Below are 13,387 nucleotides of genomic sequence, written 5' to 3'. Positions count from 1 at the left end.
CTCTCCTATATCAATCCACCTAATGTTATAGCCCTGTAACCTATCTCGTCTAACCCTCTCTCTCCTATATCTATCCACCTAATGTTATAGCCCTGAAACCTATCTCATATAACCCTCTCTCTCCTATATCTATCTCCTAATGTTATAGCCCTGTAACCTATCTCATATAACCCTCTCTCTTCTATATCTATCTCCTAATGTTATAGTCCTGAAACCTATCATATAACCCTCTCTCTCCTATATCTATCCACCTAATGTTAAAGCCCTGTAACCTATCTCATATAACCCTCTCTCTCTCCTATATCTATCCACCTAATGTTATAGCCCTGTAACCTATCTCATATAACCCTCTCTCTCCTATATCTATCCACCTAATGTTATAGCCCTGAAACCTATCTCATATAACCCCCTCTCTCTCTCTTCTATATCTATCCACCTAATGTTATCGCCCTGTAACCTATCTCGTATAACCCTCTCTCTCTCTCTCCTATATCTATCTCCTAATGTTATAGCCCTGTAACCTATCTCATATAACCCTCTCTCTTCTATATCTATCTCCTAATGTTATAGTCCTGAAACCTATCATATAACCCTCTCTCTCCTATATCTATCCACCTAATGTTAAAGCCCTGTAACCTATCTCATATAACCCTCTCTCTTCTATATCTATCTCCTAATGTTATAGTCCTGAAACCTATCATATAACCCTCTCTCTCCTATATCTATCCACCTAATGTTATAGCCCTGTAACCTATCTCATATAACCCTCTCTCTCTCTCTTCTATATCTATCCACCTAATGTTATCGCCCTGTAACCTATCTCGTATAACCCCCTCTCTCTCCTATATCTATCCACCTAATGTTATAGCCCTGTAACCTATCTCGTCTAGCCCTCTCTCTCTCCTATATCTATCTCCTAATGTTATAGCCCTGTAACCTATCTCATCTAGCCCTCTCTCTCCTATATCTATCCACCTAATGTTATAGCCCTGAAACCTATCTCATATAACCCTCTCTCTCCTATATCTATCCACCTAATGTTATAGCCCTGAAACCTATCTCATATAACCCTCTCTCTTCTATATCTATCTCCTAATGTTATAGCCCTGAAACCTATCTCATATAACCCTCTCTCTCTCCTATATCTATCCACCTAATGTTATAGCCCTGAAACCTATCATATAACCCTCTCTCTCTCCTATATCTATCCACCTAATGTTATAGCCCTGTAACCTATCTCATCTAGCCCTCTCTCTCTCTCCTATATCTATCTCCTAATGTTATAGCCCTGTAACCTATCTCGTATAACCCTCTCTCTCCTATATCTATCCACCTAATGTTATAGCCCTGTAACCTATCTCGTATAACCCTCTCTCTCTCTCTCCTATATCTATCCACCTAATGTTATCGCCCTGTAACCTATCTCATATAACCCTCTCTCTCCTATATCTATCCACCTAATGTTATAGCCCTGTAACCTATCTCATATAACCCTCTCTCTCTCCTATATCTATCCACCTAATGTTATAGCCCTGTAACCTATCTCATATAACCCCCTCTCTCTCCTATATCTATCCACCTAATGTTATAGCCCTGTAACCTATCTCATATAACCCCCTCTCTCTCCTATATCTATCTCCTAATGTTATAGCCCTGAAACCTATCTCATATAACCCTCTCTCTCTCCTATATCTATCCACCTAATGTTATAGCCCTGTAACCTATCTCATATAACCCCCTCTCTCTCTCTTCTATATCTATCCACCTAATGTTATCGCCCTGTAACCTATCTCGTATAACCCCCTCTCTCTCCTATATCTATCCACCTAATGTTATAGCCCTGTAACCTATCTCGTCTAGCCCTCTCTCTCTCCTATATCTATCTCCTAATGTTATAGCCCTGTAACCTATCTCATCTAGCCCTCTCTCTCCTATATCTATCCACCTAATGTTATAGCCCTGAAACCTATCTCATATAACCCTCTCTCTCCTATATCTATCCACCTAATGTTATAGCCCTGAAACCTATCTCATATAACCCTCTCTCTCCTATATCTATCTCCTAATGTTATAGCCCTGAAACCTATCTCATATAACCCTCTCTCTCTCCTATATCTATCCACCTAATGTTATAGCCCTGAAACCTATCATATAACCCTCTCTCTCTCCTATATCTATCCACCTAATGTTATAGCCCTGTAACCTATCTCATCTAGCCCTCTCTCTCTCTCCTATATCTATCTCCTAATGTTATAGCCCTGTAACCTATCTCATATAACCCCCTCTCTCTCCCCTATATCTATCCACCTAATGTTATAGCCCTGAAACCTATCTCGTATAACCCTCTCTCTCTCTCTCCTATATCTATCTCCTAATGTTATAGCCCTGAAACCTATCTCGTATAACCCTCTCTCTCTCTCTCCTATATCTATCTCCTAATGTTATAGCCCTGTAACCTATCTCATATAACCCCCTCTCTCTCTCTCCTATATCTATCCACCTAATGTTATAGCCCTGTAACCTATCTCATATAACCCTCTCTCCCCTATATCTATCCTCCTAATGTTATAGCCCTGTAACATATCTCGTATAACCCTCTCTCTCCTACTCAGATCATGTCAGCCATTTTGAGTGAACCCATGAGGTTACCAGTCACAGTGTTCAGAGGATGTAGTCCCGTTATTATGATGCACTCAACCCACAGACTCGATCCTAGATCGTTCAGTAGCATGGTGCAGGTTCTCTGGATGACCACTAGAGGGACTCAGAGATCAACACACAGACCTGATCCTAGATCGTTCAGTAGCATGGTGCAGGTTCTCTGGATGACCACTAGAGGGACTCAGAGATCAACATCACAGACCTGATCCTAGATCGTTCAGTAGCAGGGTGCAGGTTCTCTGGATGACCACTAGAGGGACTCAGAGATCAACACACAGACCTGATCCTAGATCGTTCAGTAGCAGGGTGCAGGTTCTCTGGATGACCACTAGAGGGACTCAGAGATCAACATCACAGACCTGATCCTAGATCGTTCAGTAGCAGGGTGCAGGTTCTCTGGATGACCACTAGAGGGACTCAGAGATCAACATCACAGACCTGATCCTAGATCGTTCAGTAGCAGGGTGCAGGTTCTCTGGATGACCACTAGAGGGACTCAGAGATCAACACACAGACCTGATCCTAGATCGTTCAGTAGCAGGGTGCAGGTTCTCTGGATGACCACTAGAGGGACTCAGAGATCAACATCACAGACCTGATCCTAGATCGTTCAGTAGCAGGGTGCAGGTTCTCTGGATGACCACTAGAGGGACTCAGAGATCAACACACAGACCTGATCCTAGATCGTTCAGTAGCATGGTGCAGGTTCTCTGGATGACCACTAGAGGGACTCAGAGATCAACACACAGACCTGATCCTAGATCGTTCAGTAGCATGGTGCAGGTTCTCTGGATGACCACTAGAGGGACTCAGAGATCAACACACAGACCTGATCCTAGATCGTTCAGTAGCAGGGTGCAGGTTCTCTGGATGACCACTAGAGGGACTCAGAGATCAACAGTACAGTCATGAGGGTAACCGTTGTTGAAGAGTACCTTCTCTCTGAAAACTGTCTCACAAAACATACAACTACAATACAAATGTTTTATTTCACCTTTTTTAACGAGGCAAGTCAGTAAAGAACACATTCTTATTTACTTACTTAATTCTATAAAGGCTATAGCTAAGGACACAACAGCTTTTGACAAGGTAGTGACCTATCAAGCCTCAGTTAATGTCTGATCAGACACCGTGTTAAAACTGGACATCATGACTGTTTATCAGTTGATGTACTTACTATGACTGTGATATGTGGTTGTCCCACCTAGCTATCTGAATATACTAACTACTGTGATATGTGGTGTTCTGTTGGATCAGAGGCCTGTCCCCTATACTCTACCTCTGACCAGGGCCCACAGGCTGTGTGTAGAGAGGTTTCTGTTGGATCAGAGGCCTGTCCCCTATACTCTACCTCTGACCAGGGCCCACAGGCTGTGTGTAGAGAGGTTTCTGTTGGATCAGAGGCCTGTCCCCTATACTCTACCTCTGACCAGGGCCCACAGGCTGTGTGTAGAGAGGTTTCTGTTGGATCAGAGGCCTGTCCCCTATACTCTACCTCTGACCAGGGCCCACAGGCTGTGTGTAGAGAGGTTTCTGTTGGATCGGTGTGTTTAGTATTATAACCTGCAGTACAGTATAATACAGTGATTATCCAGCCTGGGGCCACATCATCTCAGTGTAATCTGCTGCTGCCAGAGGAAGCTCATTAGGAGGAAGCTCATCTGCCAGAGGAAGCTCATCTGCTGCTGCCAGAGGAAGCTCATCTGCTGCTGCCAGAGGAAGCTCATTAGGAGGAAGCTCATTAAACACATAGGACCTGACAGAGCTGAGATCCTAAAGCTCTCTTTGATGTTAGAGAACTGTACTGTCTTTCTTTCACCTCCAGAAATACCCAGAAGTCCTGTAATACTGTGGATCCCAGTGCAGGGTGGTGAGGGACTTACAGAGACAGCAGGGATGAGCTTCTCTTTAGGTCTTCCTCTCCCCTGGTCTGTGACTTTAGTGTTACCTTCTAATCCTCTGTAGTAGGATTAGTAAGAGACGCTCTTGTTTCTCCGAGGATTAGACAGCAGGCTCAGAGATACTGGGGTTTCTCTCTCTGGTTTTAACATCTCTGTTTCTCTGAGGATCAGACAGCAGGCTCAGAGATACTGGGGTTTCTCTTTCTGGTTTTAACATCTCTGTTTCTCTGAGGATCAGACAGCAGGCTCAGAGATACTGGGGTTTCTCTCTCTGGTTTTAACATCTCTGTTTCTCTGAGGATCAGACAGCAGGCTCAGAGATACTGGGGTTTCTCTCTCTGGTTTTAACATCTCTGTTTCTCTGAGGATCAGACAGCAGGCTCAGAGATACTGGGGTTTCTCTCTCTGGTTTTAACATCTCTGTTTCTCTGAGGATCAGACAGCAGGCTCAGAGATACTGGGGTTTCTCTCTCTGGTTTTAACATCTCTGTTTCTCTGAGGATCAGTCAGCAGGCTCAGAGATACTGGGGTTTCTCTCTCTGGTTTTAACATCTCTGTTTCTCTGAGGATCAGACAGCAGGCTCAGAGATACTGGGGTTTCTCTCTCTGGTTTTAACATCTATGCCTTTATGCTTGGTGAAGTTATTATTACACTTCGGATGGAGTATCAATACACCCAGTCACTACAAATATACAGGCTTCCTTCTTTTCACCCTGTCATGTAGGTTAGTATTGTGGAGTAACTACAATGTTGTTGATCCATCCTCAGTTTTCTCTTATCACAGCCATTAAACTCTGTAACTGTTTGAAATTCACCATCGGCCTCATGGTGAAATCCCTGAGCGGTTTCCTTCCTCTCCGGCAACTGAGTTAGGAAGGACGCCTCTACAGAATACAAACATTCCAAAACATGCTTCCTGTTTGCAACAAGGAACTAAAGTAATACTGGAAGAAATGTGGCTAAGCAATTAACTTTTTGTCCTGAATACAAAGTGTTATGTTTGGGGCAAATCCAATACATTACATCACTAAGTGCCACTCTTCATATTTTCAATCATAGTTGTGGCTGCATCATGTTATGGGTATGCTTGTAATCGGTATGGACTAAGGAGTTTTTTAGGATACAAAAGAAATGGAATGGAGCTAAGCACAGGCAAAATCCCAGAGGAAAAACCTGGTTCAGTCTGCTTTCCACCAGACACTGGGAAATTAATGTTCCTTTCAGCTGTACAATAACCGAAAACACAAGGCCAAATCCTAGATGGAAAACCTGGTTCAGTCTGCTTTCCACCAGACTGGGAGATGAATGTTCCTTTCAGCTGGACAATAACCGAAAACACAAGGCCAAATCCCAGAGGAAAAACCTGGTTCAGTCTGCTTTATACCTGACACTGGGAGATGAATGTTCCTTTCAGCTGGACAATAACCGAAAACACAAGGAGTTACTTACCAAGAAGACAGTGAGTGTTCCTGAGAGGCCGAGTTACACTTTTGACTTAAATCTGCTTGAAAATCTCTGGCAAGACTTGAAAATGGTTGTCTTGCAATGAACAACAACCAATTTGACAGAGCTTGAAGAATTTGTTAAAAGATGAATATATATTGTACAATCCACGTGTGCAAAGCTCTTAGAGACTTACCCAGAAACACTCACAGCTGTAATCATTGCCAAAGGTGATTCTAACATGTATTGACTCTCTGTCCTTGCAAATCATTTACGTTACCTTGCTCCTGTTAGCATTTAGCTAATGTCCGCTATTGGGAATTCATTAGTACTTGGTTAGCATTTAGCTAATGTCCGCTATTGGGAATTCATTAGTACTTGGTTAGCATTTAGCTAATGTCCGCTATTGGGAATTCACTAGTACTTGGTTAGCATTTAGCTAATGTCCGCTATTGGGAATTCATTAGTACTTGGTTAGCATTTAGCTAATGTCCGCTATTGGGAATTCACTAGTACTTGGTTAGCATTTAGCTAGTGTCCGCTATTGGGAATTCATTAGTACTTGGTTAGTATTTAGCTAATGTCCGCTATTGGGAATTCACTAGTACTTGGTTAGCATTTAGCTAGTGTCCGCTATTGGGAATTCACTAGTACTTGGTTAGCATTTAGCTAGTGTCCGCTATTGGGAATTCACTAGTACTTGGTTAGCATTTAGCTAGTGTCCGCTATTGGGAATTCACTAGTACTTGGTTAGCATTTAGCTAGTGTCCGCTATTGGGAATTCACTAGTACTTGGTTAGCATTTAGCTAGTGTCCGCTATTGGGAATTCACTAGTACTTGGTTAGCATTTAGCTAGTGTCCGCTATTGGGAATTCACTAGTACTTGGTTAGCATTTAGCTAATGTCCGCTATTGGGAATTCACTAGTACTTGGTTAGCATTTAGCTAGTGTCCGCTATTGGGAATTCACTAGTACTTGGTTAGCATTTAGCTAATGTCCGCTATTGGGAATTCACTAGTACTTGGTTAGCATTTAGCTAATGTTCGCTATTGGGGATTCACTAGTACTTGGTTAGCATTTAGCTAATGTCCGCTATTGGGAATTCAAAAGTACTTGGTTAGCATTTGTTAGCATATACTTTTTTTATTTGTTTACGTTTGGAAATAGATAGTGGCCCTTGTGTGCACTGTCTGTAATACTGTATACTCCGGGAGGTCTCTGGTAAAGGAACGGTATGAAGCTGTGTTAATGTAGATACTGTCTAGTGACAACAGTAGGATCGGTAATGTGACTAACTCACTGTCTGTAATACTGTATACTCCGGGAGGTCTCTGGTAAAGGAACGCTATGAAGCTGTGTTAATGTAGATACTGTCTAGTGACAACAGTAGGATCGGTAATGTGACTAACTCACTGTCTGTAATACTGTATACTCCGGGAGGTCTCTGGTAAAGGAACGGTATGAAGCTGTGTTAATGTAGATACTGTCTAGTGACAACAGTAGGATCGGTAATGTGACAAACTCACTGTCTGTAATACTGTATACTCCGGGAGGTCTCTGGTAAAGGAACGGTATGAAGCTGTGTTAATGTAGATACTGTCTAGTGACAACAGTAGGATCGGTAATGTGACTAACTCACTGTCTGTAATACTGTATACTCCGGGAGGTCTCTGGTAAAGGAATGGTATGAAGCTGTGTTAATGTAGATACTGTCTAGTGACAACAGTAGGATCGGTAATGTGACTGACTCACTGTCTGTGTAGAAACGATCTGGTGCTGCCACCTCTCTCACAGACACATCCCAGCCAGGTAGCCAATGACAGCCTCTTTCTCTACGTGTTCCAACCAATCACAGCCTCCTCCTGCTCTTTTTACACATGGCACAGCTATGAGAGAGCCTCAGCCCCGCCTCCTCCTCATCATTAAATATTCAACCACTGCAGTCCCTGCCTCACTCTCTCAGTCTCTCCGTCTCAGCCTCTGTCTCTACCAGTGCCCATAGAGAATACGTACAGCACTGCATGGGATGGCTGAGGATGACAGCAATACATTACACTGTCTGTAGAACCAGTAATCTACCTATCCCCTCCTCTGTACCTGTCTGTAGAACCAGTAATCTACCTATCCCCTCCTCTCTACCTGTCTGTAGAACCAGTAATCTACCTATCCCCTCCTCTCTACCTGTCTGTAGAACCAGTAATCTACCTATCCCCTCGTCTCTACCTGTCTGTAGAACCAGTAATCTACCTATCCCCTCCTCTCTACCTGTCTGTAGAACCAGTAATCTACCTATCCCCTCCTCTGTCTGTAGAACCAGTAATCTACCTATCCCCTCCTCTGTACCTGTCTGTAGAACCAGTAATCTACCTATCCCCTCCTCTCTACCTGTCTGTAGAACCAGTAATCTACCTATCCCCCCCCCTCTACCTGTCTGTAGAACCAGTAATCTACCTATCCCCCCCCTCTACCTGTCTGTAGAACCAGTAATCTACCTATCCCCTCCTCTCTACCTGTCTGTAGAACCAGTAATCTACCTATCCCCTCCTCTCTACCTGTCTGTAGAACCAGTAATCTACCTATCCACTCCTCTGTCTGTAGAACCAGTAATCGACCTATCCCCTCCTCTCTACCTGTCTGTAGAACCAGTAATCTACCTATCCCCTCCTCTGTACCTGTCTGTAGAACCAGTAATCTACCTATCCCCTCCTCTCTACCTGTCTGTAGAACCAGTAATCTACCTATCCCCTCCTCTCTACCTGTCTGTAGAACCAGTAATCTACCTATCCCCTCCTCTCTACCTGTCTGTAGAACCAGTAATCTACCTATCCCCTCCTCTCTACCTGTCTGTAGAACCAGTAATCTACCTATCCCCTCCTCTGTACCTGTCTGTAGAACCAGTAATCTACCTATCCCCTCCTCTCTACCTGTCTGTAGAACCAGTAATCTACCTATCCCCTCCTCTCTACCTGTCTGTAGAACCAGTAATCTACCTATCCCCTCCTCTCTACCTGTCTGTAGAACCAGTAATCTACCTATCCCCTCCTCTCTACCTGTCTGTAGAACCAGTAATCTACCTATCCCCTCCTCTCTACCTGTCTGTAGAACCAGTAATCTACCTATCCCCTCCTCTCTACCTGTCTGTAGAACCAGTAATCTACCTATCCCCTCCTCTGTACCTGTCTGTAGAACCAGTAATCTACCTATCCCCTCCTCTCTACCTGTCTGTAGAACCAGTAATCTACCTATCCCCTCCTCTGTACCTGTCTGTAGAACCAGTAATCTACCTATCCCCTCCTCTGTACCTGTCTGTAGAACCAGTAATCTACCTATCCCCTCCTCTCTACCTGTCTATAGAACCAGTAATCTACCTATCCCCTCCTCTCTACCTGTCTATAGAACCAGTAATCTACCTATCCCCTCCTCTCTACCTGTCTGTAGAACCAGTAATCTACCTATCCCCTCCTCTCTACCTGTCTGTAGAACCAGTAATCTACCTATCCCCTCCTCTCTACCTGTCTGTAGAACCAGTAATCTACCTATCCCCTCCTCTGTACCTGTCTGTAGAACCAGTAATCTACCTATCCCCTCCTCTCTACCTGTCTATAGAACCAGTAATCTACCTATCCCCTCCTCTCTACCTGTCTATAGAACCAGTAATCTACCTATCCCCTCCTCTCTACCTGTCTGTAGAACCAGTAATCTACCTATCCCCTCCTCTGTACCTGTCTGTAGAACCAGTAATCTACCTATCCCCTCCTCTCTACCTGTCTATAGAACCAGTAATCTACCTATCCCCTCCTCTCTACCTGTCTGTAGAACCAGTAATCTACCTATCCCCTCTTCTGTACCTGTCTGTAGAACCAGTAATCTACCTATCCACTCCTCTGTCTGTAGAACCAGTAATCTACCTATCCCCTCCTCTCTACCTGTCTGTAGAACCAGTAATCTACCTATCCCCTCCTCTGTCCCTGTCAAATATGAGTATTTAACACTCACCTAGTTCCTCCTCTTCGTCTCTACCGTCAGATATGAGTATTTAACACTCACCTAGTTCCTCCTCCTCGTCTCTACCGTCAGATATGAGTCTGAACACTCACCTAGTTCCTCCTCCTCGTCTCTACCGTCAGATATGAGTCTGAACACTCACCTAGTTCCTTCTCCTCGTCTCTACCGTCAGATATGAGTATTTAACACTCACCTAGTTCCTCCTCCTCGTCTCTACCGTCAGATATGAGTCTGAACACTCACCTAGTTCCTCCTCCTCGTCTCTACCGTCAGATATGAGTCTGAACACTCACCTAGTTCCTCCTCCTCGTCTCTACCGTCAGATATGAGTCTGAACACTCACCTAGTTCCTCCTCCTCGTCTCTACCGTCAGATATGAGTCTGAACACTCACCTAGTTCCTCCTCCTCGTCTCTACCGTCAGATATGAGTCTGAACACTCACCTAGTTCCTCCTCCTCGTCTCTACCGTCAGATATGAGTATTTAATACTCACCTAGTTCCTCCTCCTCGTCTCTACCGTCAGATATGAGTCTGAACACTCACCTAGTTCCTCCTCCTCGTCTCTAACGTCAGATATGAGTATTTAACACTCACCTAGTTCCTCCTTCTCGTCTCTACCGTCAGACTTCTGTAACCGTAATAGCCTTGGCTTCATGCATGTTAACATTAGAAGCCTCCTCCCTAAGTTTGTTTTGTTCACTGCTTTAGCACACTCTACCAACCCGGATGTTTTAGCCGTGTCTGAATCCTGGCTTAGAAAGACCACCAAAAATTCAGACATTTTTATCCCCAATTACAATATTTTCAGACAAGATAGAACGGCCAAAGGGGGCGGTGTTGCAATCTACTGCAAAGACTGCCTGCAGAGTTCTGTTATACTATCCAGGTCTGTTCCCAAACAGATATGAGTATTTAACACTCACCTAGTTCCTCCTCCTCGTCTCTACCGTCAGATATGAGTCTGAACACTCACCTAGTTCCTCCTCCTCGTCTCTACCGTCAGATATGAGTATTTAACACTCACCTAGTTCCTCCTCCTCGTCTCTACCGTCAGATATGAGTATTTAACACTCACCTAGTTCCTCCTCCTCGTCTCTACCGTCAGATATGAGTATTTAACACTCACCTAGTTCCTCCTCCTCGTCTCTACCGTCAGATATGAGTATTTAACACTCACCTAGTTCCTCCTCCTCGTCTCTACCGTCAGATATGAGTATTTAACACTCACCTAGTTCCTCCTCCTCGTCTCTACCGTCAGATATGAGTATTTAACACTCACCTAGTTCCTCCTCCTCGTCTCTACCGTCAGATATGATTATTTAACACTCACCTAGTTCCTCCTCCTCGTCTCTACCGTCAGATATGAGTCTGAACACTCACCTAGTTCCTCCTCCTCGTCTTTATCGTCAGATATGAGTCTGAACACTCACCTAGTTCCTCCTCTTCATCTCTACCGTCAGATATGAGTATTTAACACTCACCTAGTTCCTCCTCTTCGTCTCTACCGTCAGATATGAGTCTGAACACTCACCTAGTTCCTCCTCCTCGTCTCTACCGTCAGATATGAGTCTGAACACTCACCTAGTTCCTCCTCCTCGTCTCTACCGTCAAATATGAGTATTTAACACTCACCTAGTTCCTCCTCCTCGTCTCTACCGTCAGATATGAGTCTGGACACTCACCTAGTTCCTCCTCCTCGTCTCTACCGTCAGATATGAGTATTTAACACTCACCTAGTTCCTCCTCCTCGTCTCTACCGTCAGATATGAGTTGGAACACTCACCTAGTTCCTCCTCCTCGTCTCTACCGTCAGATATGAGTCTGAACACTCACCTAGTTCCTCCTCCTCGTCTCTACCGTCAAATATGAGTATTTAACACTCACCTAGTTCCTCCTCCTCGTCTCTACCGTCAGATATGAGTCTGGACACTCACCTAGTTCCTCCTCCTCGTCTCTACCGTCAGATATGAGTATTTAACACTCACCTAGTTCCTCCTCCTCGTCTCTACCGTCAGATATGAGTCTGAACACTCACCTAGTTCCTCCTCTTCATCTCTACCGTCAGATATGAGTCTGAACACTCACCTAGTTCCTCCTCCTCGTCTCTACCGTCAGATATGAGTATTTAACACTCACCTAGTTCCTCCTCCTCGTCTCTACCGTCAGATATGAGTCTGAACACTCACCTAGTTCCTCCTCCTCGTCTCTACCGTCAGATATGAGTCTGAACACTCACCTAGTTCTTCCTCCTCGTCTCTACCGTCAGATATGAGTCTGAACACTCACCTAGTTCCTCCTCCTCGTCTTTATCGTCAGATATGAGTCTGAACATTCACCTAGTTCCTCCTCCTCGTCTCTACCGTCAGATATGAGTCTGAACACTCACCTAGTTCCTCCTCCTCGTCTCTACCGTCAGATATGAGTCTGAACACTCACCTAGTTCCTCCTCCTCGTCTCTACCGTCAGATATGAGTCTGAACACTCACCTAGTTCCTCCTCCTCATCTCTACCGTCAGATATGAGTCTGAACACTCACCTAGTTCCTCCTCCTCGTCTTTATCGTCAGATATGAGTCTGAACATTCACCTAGTTCCTCCTCCTCGTCTCTACCGTCAGATATGAGTCTGAACACTCACCTAGTTCCTCCTCCTCGTCTTTATCGTCAGATATGAGTCTGAACATTCACCTAGTTCCTCCTCCTCGTCTCTACCGTCAGATATGAGTCTGAACACTCACCTAGTTCCTCCTCCTCGTCTCTACCGTCAGATATGAGTCTGAACACTCACCTAGTTCCTCCTCCTCGTCTCTACCGTCAGATATGAGTCTGGACATTCACCTAGTTCCTCCTCCTCGTCTCTACCGTCAGATATGAGTCTGAACACTCACCTAGTTCCTCCTCCTCGTCTCTACCGTCAGATATGAGTCTGAACACTCACCTAGTTCCTCCTCCTCGTCTCTACCGTCAGATATGAGTCTGAACACTCACCTAGTTCCTCCTCCTCGTCTCTACCGTCAGATATGAGTCTGAACACTCACCTAGTTCCTCCTCCTCGTCTCTACCGTCAGATATGAGTCTGAACATTCCCCTAGCTCTCTCTCTGTCTCTCTGTCTCTCTGTCTCTCTCTCTCTCTCCCTGTTTGCACTGATCTGCACACAAGCATTTCCCCATCAGGAGCATCTCTGTCCCTCCCCTTCATCCTCCTCTCCCTCCCCCTCTCTCCTCTCCCTCCACCCCTTCCTTCCTTCCTTCCTTCCTTCCTTCCTTCCTTCCTTCCTTCCTTCCTTCCTTCCTTCCTTCCTTCCTCAATGAGCATCTTTGTTATCTCCTCCCCTCCCCTCCCCTCCCCTCTCCTCTTCTTCCCTCTCCTCCCCT

General features: G+C 44.8%; 1 protein-coding gene across 2 annotated transcripts in view; it reads left to right on the top strand.

Moving 5' to 3' along the window:
* Positions 1 to 13,387, top strand: part of ank3b (ankyrin 3b) — a 483,498-nt gene that overhangs the window by 63,165 nt on the left and 406,946 nt on the right. The window lies entirely within an intron of this gene.

The sequence above is a fragment of the Salvelinus fontinalis genome, chromosome 1, assembly GCF_029448725.1.
Source record: "Salvelinus fontinalis isolate EN_2023a chromosome 1, ASM2944872v1, whole genome shotgun sequence".
NCBI classification, from domain to species: domain Eukaryota; kingdom Metazoa; phylum Chordata; class Actinopteri; order Salmoniformes; family Salmonidae; genus Salvelinus; species Salvelinus fontinalis.
The sequence above is the reverse complement of the archived record's forward strand: the minus strand, read 5'-3'. Positions and strand labels throughout refer to the sequence as shown.